This window comes from Pituophis catenifer, unplaced genomic scaffold (genome assembly GCF_029215685.1).
Source record: "Pituophis catenifer annectens isolate HBS135680 unplaced genomic scaffold, rPitCat1.0.hap2 SCAF_9, whole genome shotgun sequence".
NCBI lineage: Eukaryota > Metazoa > Chordata > Lepidosauria > Squamata > Colubridae > Pituophis > Pituophis catenifer.
In genome coordinates, this window is record NW_027256889.1 from 28,585,539 (window position 1) to 28,591,658 (window position 6,120).

The window sequence follows — 6,120 nt, forward strand, 5'->3', positions numbered from 1 at the left end:
GGGCGGCCAATGCTCTGGATGCACATTACTCCCACCTGCTGACTTTCAGTCTGCCCATGAAAATGTTTTCAACGGAGCGGAGCCTTTGGGCTGGAATATGGGGCTTCCCCAGCGCCCCAAAGGAGAAGAGGCATGGGCTTAATGGAAGAAGAGGAGAGGGAGGGTGGCGCCTTGGGGCTACAGAGGCCCCTGTGCCAAAAGGCTAAGAATAGGCTTGGCTCCAGCCACCGCTCGCCTGCTTGGCATGCCTTCCAGGAGGAGGTCTCTATTTATAGAGGGCCCAACTGAGGGGAAGGGGGTGCAAAAGCGGGGCGGGGGGGGACGGGGACAGGAAGGGGGCAGTTAACAGGCCGGGAGCTGTTTTTGCAAAGCAGCTAAATCAAGAGAGCCGGAGAAAAGAAATGTAATTAATTCAAGGGCTCTGGAGATGCATAACAGAAAAAATACAGGTCCCCTACTTAGAACCATCCGTTTAGTGGCCGTTCAAAGTTACAATGGCACTAGAAAAAAAGATGACTTACGATCATATGATCAAAATTGAGATGTTTGGCGAGTGCCTCATATTTATGACGGTCGCAGTGTACCAGGGTCCTGCAATCCCCTTTTAAGACCTTCTGACAAGCAAAGTCAATGGGGAAAGCCAGATTCACTTAACAACCGGGTTATTAATTTAACAACTGCAGCGATTCACTTAACAACTGTGACAGGAAAGGTTGTAAAATGGATCAAAAGTCACTTAACAACTGTCTCGCTTTGCAACAGAAATTTTGGGCTCAATTGTGGTTGTAAGTCGAGGACTACCTGTATACATAAAAATGGACTTAGGACTCGCTTTAGAAGTTTTGGCCACTGCTGTGTTCTGGCTGTTATTCACCCTTACAGGTGACCGTGAGACTTTGCAGCACCCCCTACACCCTTCCTCCCTCCCCCACAAGCCTCGGTCTGCTCCCAGCTGCCCACTCGGCCAGGCAAGGGAGCCTAATGCCAGTCAGCCAAAGCAACTGGCACGTGGAGGGCGGCCTGTAGGCCGAGGCCTAGTTTCCCATCCGGCCCCCCAAGGGACTTGCAGGATTCGGCCTGCTCCTCACCAGCTCTGGGGCTCAGCAGCACCCGTTGCAGAGGAGCTCGGCCAAGACTCGGCTCGGCTCAGCTCACCTTCCTTGCAGAGGCTGCTGGCCTCATGGCAACCTCGGCCAGTTTCCAAGCAACTAGTCCTTCTCGGAGGGCTCTGTGTTTTAAGGAGGTTCCGGTTGTTTCTGGAGGATAGCAAGTACAGGAAAAGTGATATTTAAAGAGAGAAGAGATTACATCACCAAAATAATTGTTTTTACACAAAGGAGCATGTACCGAATAACTAAGTTGCAGTACAGTTTGTTTCAGGTTCTCTAGGTGTGGATCGTGGGGGTGTTTTCAGTGTGCCATTGTTGCACAAGCAATAGCTTAACACAATGTGTGAAAAATGTTAACATGATAGGCAATAAGCTCTAAAACATCTAAAGGGGAATACTTTGGCTTTCTAAACCATGGTCTGCATTATCTACACAAAGGGCTCCTGGAGGGCAGGATGGAGGGCACCTCACAAGAACTGGAAAGAATACATTCGGAAAACGACTGGCTCATCTTATCAGAAGGGCTTTAAACTTAAATTGAGCGTGGGAGCGTGGGCAGTCTTTAAGACTTTTAGAACCTTATTCCAAGCAAAAACCACTAGATAGCCAATCATATAAGCAGGTAGGGAGTAAAGAGAAAGAAGAAAAAGAAAAAAAAGAAAAAGAAAAAAGAAAAACACAATGAAGAGTGAAGGAAAGAATGAAAAACCCAGTTACAAAATAGGAGATAAAAGAAACATATCCAAGATCCACAAAGGACTCAAATGCCTATACACAAACACTCCAAGTTTAGGAAAGAAACAGGGTGAACTTGAAGCATGAGTACATGAAGGCAGATATGACATAGCTGCCATTACTGAAACATGACGGGATGAAAGCCATGACTGGAATGTACTGATGGAAGGATTCAAACTATTCAAAAGAAACAGATTTAACAAAAGAAGAGGTGGAGTTGCATTATACATAAAAGATCACTACATCTGTACTGAAATCCACAAAACCAAGGATGAAAACTTTCTAAAATCCATATGGGTCAATATAAAAGGAAAAAAGAATGACATTGCTATAGGCCACGGGTGTCAAATTTGCAGCGTCACGTTGACATCGTGATGTTTCACGATGTTTTTCCCTGTGTGAAGCTGAGGTGGGTGTTTGGTTTGTTTGTTTCTTTTATTAAATTTGTATACCGCCCTACTCCCAAAGGACTCAGGGCGGTGAACAGGCACAAGATAAAATACAGAAATACAAAAGTTAAAAACAATTTAAAACCAAATTAAATAATATTGGCCCACGACAATTAAAATCCCAATAAATTTAAAACAAATTAAAATTTCAATTTAAAATTTAAAAGAAAGGGGAGAAAAATTAGGCCAGGCCGGCTTGCTGGAATAAAAGGGTCTTAAGAGCACGGCGGAAGGTGCGCAGATCTGGGATCCTCCGTATCTCCGGGGGGAGCTCGTTCCAGATCGTAGGTGCCCCCACAGAGAAGGCCCTCCCCCTGGGGGCCGCCAGTCGACACTGCTTGGCTGATGGCACCCGGAGGAGACCCTCTCTATGAGAGCGTACCGGCCGGTGGGAGGCTATTTGTGGTAGAAGGTGGTCCCGTAAATAACCAGGTCCTAAGCCATGGAGCGCTTTAAAGGTGGTAACCAAAATCTTGAAGCGCACACGGAAGACCACCGGGAGCCAGTGCAGCTCGCGCAGGAGAGGTGTTACACAGGAGCGCCATGTTGCTCCCATAACCACCCGCGCGGCCGCACTCTGCGCCAGTTGGAGCCTCCGCGTGCTCCTCAAGGGGAGCCCCATGTAGAGAGCATTACAATAGTCCAGTCGGGAGGTGACGAGGGCATGAGTGACTGTGTGTAGGGAGTCCCGATCCAGAAAGGGACGCAACTTGCAGATCAGGCGAACCTGATGAAAAATCCTCCCGGTCACGGCCGTCAAGTGCTCTTCTAAAGACAGCTGTGAATCCAGGAGGACACCCAAGTTGCGAGCCTTCTCTGTGGGGGCCAGCGATTCGCCCCCAATAGTCAGCGATGGCGTCAACTGACTATATCGGGACGTCGGAAACCACAGCCACTCGGTCTTGGATGGGTTGAGCCTGAGCCTGTTCCTCCCCATCCAGATCCGCACGGCCTCCAGACACCGGGACATCACTTCAAGGGCATCGTTGGGGTGGTCCGGGGTGGAGATGTACAGCTGGGTGTCATCAGCGTACTGATGGAACTTCACCCTGAAACCACGGATGATCTCGCCCAGCGGCTTCACATAAATGTTGAACAGAAGGGGCGAGAGGACCGACCCATATGGCACCCCACATACGAGGGGCCTCAGGGACGACCTCTGCCCCCCTGCCAATACAGACTGCAACCGGTCAGAGAGAAAGGAGGAGAACCACCGTAGAACAGTGCCCCCCACCCCTAACTCTTCCAGCCGGTGCAGCATAATACCATGGTCGATGGTATCAAAAGCCACTGAGAGATCTAATAGGACCAGGACAGAGGAGCAGCCCCTGTCCCGAGCCCTCCAGAGATCATCAACCAACGCGACCAATGCCGTTTCCGTGCTGTACCCAGGCCTGAAGCCCGACTGGAACGGATCCAGATACGTCGCTTCATCCAGGTACTGGGGGAGCTGTCGCGCAACCACACTCTCAACAACCTTCGCAACAAAACGAAGGTTGGAGACCGGACAATAATTAGCCAACACTGCTGGGTCCAGGGAAGGCTTCTTGAGGAGAGGCCTCACCACCGCCTCTTTCAAGGCGGCGGGGAAGTCACCCTCACCCAACGAAGCATTTATAATCCCCTGGAGCCAGCCTCGCGTCACCTCCCGGGAAGCCAGCACTAACCAGGAGGGACACGGGTCCAATAAACAAGTGGTCGCATTCAGTCTACCCAGAATCCTGTCCACGTCCTCAGGGGTCACAGGATCAAACTCATGCCAGATAACATTCTCAAGACCTGCCTCAGTCCCTCCCCCTGAGACTACCCAGTTGGAGTCCAAATCTTCTCGGATCTGAGTGATTTTGTCATGCAGATACTGAACAAAATCCTCGGCTCTACCCTCCAAGGGGTCCTCCCGCGCTTCCTGGTGGAGCAGGGAGCGGGTCACCCTAAACAGGGCAGCTGGGCGGTTATCTGATGACGCAATAAGAGCAGCAAAATAGCTACATTTCGCTGCTTTTATCGCCACTAGGTAATTCCTAATATGAGATCTTACCAGTGTCCGGTCAGATTCAGTACGACTGGCCCTCCAACTACTCTCTAGGCATCTTTTCCGGCGCTTCAACTCCCTTAGCTCCTCAGTAAACCAAGGAGCCAAATGAGATCGGTGCCGGGTCAGAGGCCACAAAGGCACGACCCGGTCCAGAGCTCCAGCGGCCGCCTTATCCCAGGTGGCCACTAGGTCTCTAGCCGAGGCGTGTGCCAGAGCCTCAGGAAATGGCCCAAGCTCCATCTGAAACCTATCAGGTTCCATCAGGCGCCTGGGGCGGAACCATCTTACCCGCTTCGCCTCCCTGCGGCAGGGTGCAGCGGTTCGGAGGTCAAGGAGAGAGTGATCTGACCATGACAAGGGCTCGGCAACTATATCCCCTATCTCAAGATCACTCAACCACTGTCCAGAGACAAAAACCAGATCCAGTGTGTTTCCCTCCGTGTGGGTAGGGCCATGAATTAACTGGGTCAGGTCCATGGCTGTCATGGAAGCCATGAACTCCCGAGCCACCTCAGATGCCTCACCGACGGACGGCAAGTAGAAATCCCCCATGACCATAAGCCTAGGGGTCTCAACCGCCACCGCGGCGATGACACTGAGTAGCTCGGGCAGGGCTACTGCCACATGGCAGGGAGCCAGGTACGTGATCAGCAAACCCATCTGAACCCCTTGACCCCATTTCACAAGGAGGGATTCACAGCCGGCCGTCTGAGGAACAGTGGCCTCCCTCGGTCTCAGACCTTCATTAATAATAACCGCTACCCCCCCCGCCCCTACCCTGCAACCTCGGCTGATGGAATGCGCGGAAACCTGGTGGGCACATTTCAACGAGAGGGACCCCCCCTCTAGGCCGAACCAGGTTTCCGTAATACCTGCCAGGTCCGCTCCCCCCTCCTGAACAAGATCACAAATGAGGGGGGGTTTATTTACTACAGACCTGGCATTGCATAACATCAGACGGAGGCCAGGGCCCTGAGGATCTGCGCCACCTGGAGAACGAGTGGAGCTTTGGGGGCCGGAGCGCGCCACCGCTCGAAGACAGCGGGCACGCGCTCCCCTAACACGATATGGCCCCCTGCTCCCGCCATAACTACCCCTCCCACCCACAGTACTGATGGTAAAAACTTTATCTGGATGAACTTTAGCCTCCCCCTTGACCCCGGGCCCCCCACCCCCCATGCCGTGCTCCACAGCCATGCCTGGCCCTCCCCTTAGTGGGTTATCCCCCATACCCACGGCCTTACTTCTGATCAACCCTCCCCCTCCCCGGAACCCCTTAAGACATTCGTTAAAACTTTATATAAAAAACCCCTCAACCCACTCTTCGCGACATGCCACCTCTCTGGGTTCCAAAGCCCTTCATCGAGGTAGGCCTTCGATAACGTGGAAGGCCAGGCTTGCGAGAGGGGGGAGTCTCGCAAGGCAAAGAGCTCAGCTGGTGAATACATTCCTGCAAGTCCGCCTGGGGAAATGGAATAAGGTTAAGGATTCAATGATGGTACATTTAAAGGTCCAGGAGAGACAGTTCACCATTTTGGCATGGATCAAAACCGGGACTCCACTGTCCTCTCACAGCAGTGGAGAGGAGTCTCAAGCCGATGCCCCGAAAAGCAATGACCAAGCCACCCTCTCACGGCGGCTGGTATCGACAGGTCTAATTCAGTGGCAATAACAGCAAGGTGACTCCCTCGGTGACCACACCCAGGCTTAAGCCTCTCCTCACAGCAAGGCATTATAAATGTGACTGGGACTGATGATATAGCCAGAAACCGGGGGTCAATTATAGTCAGGT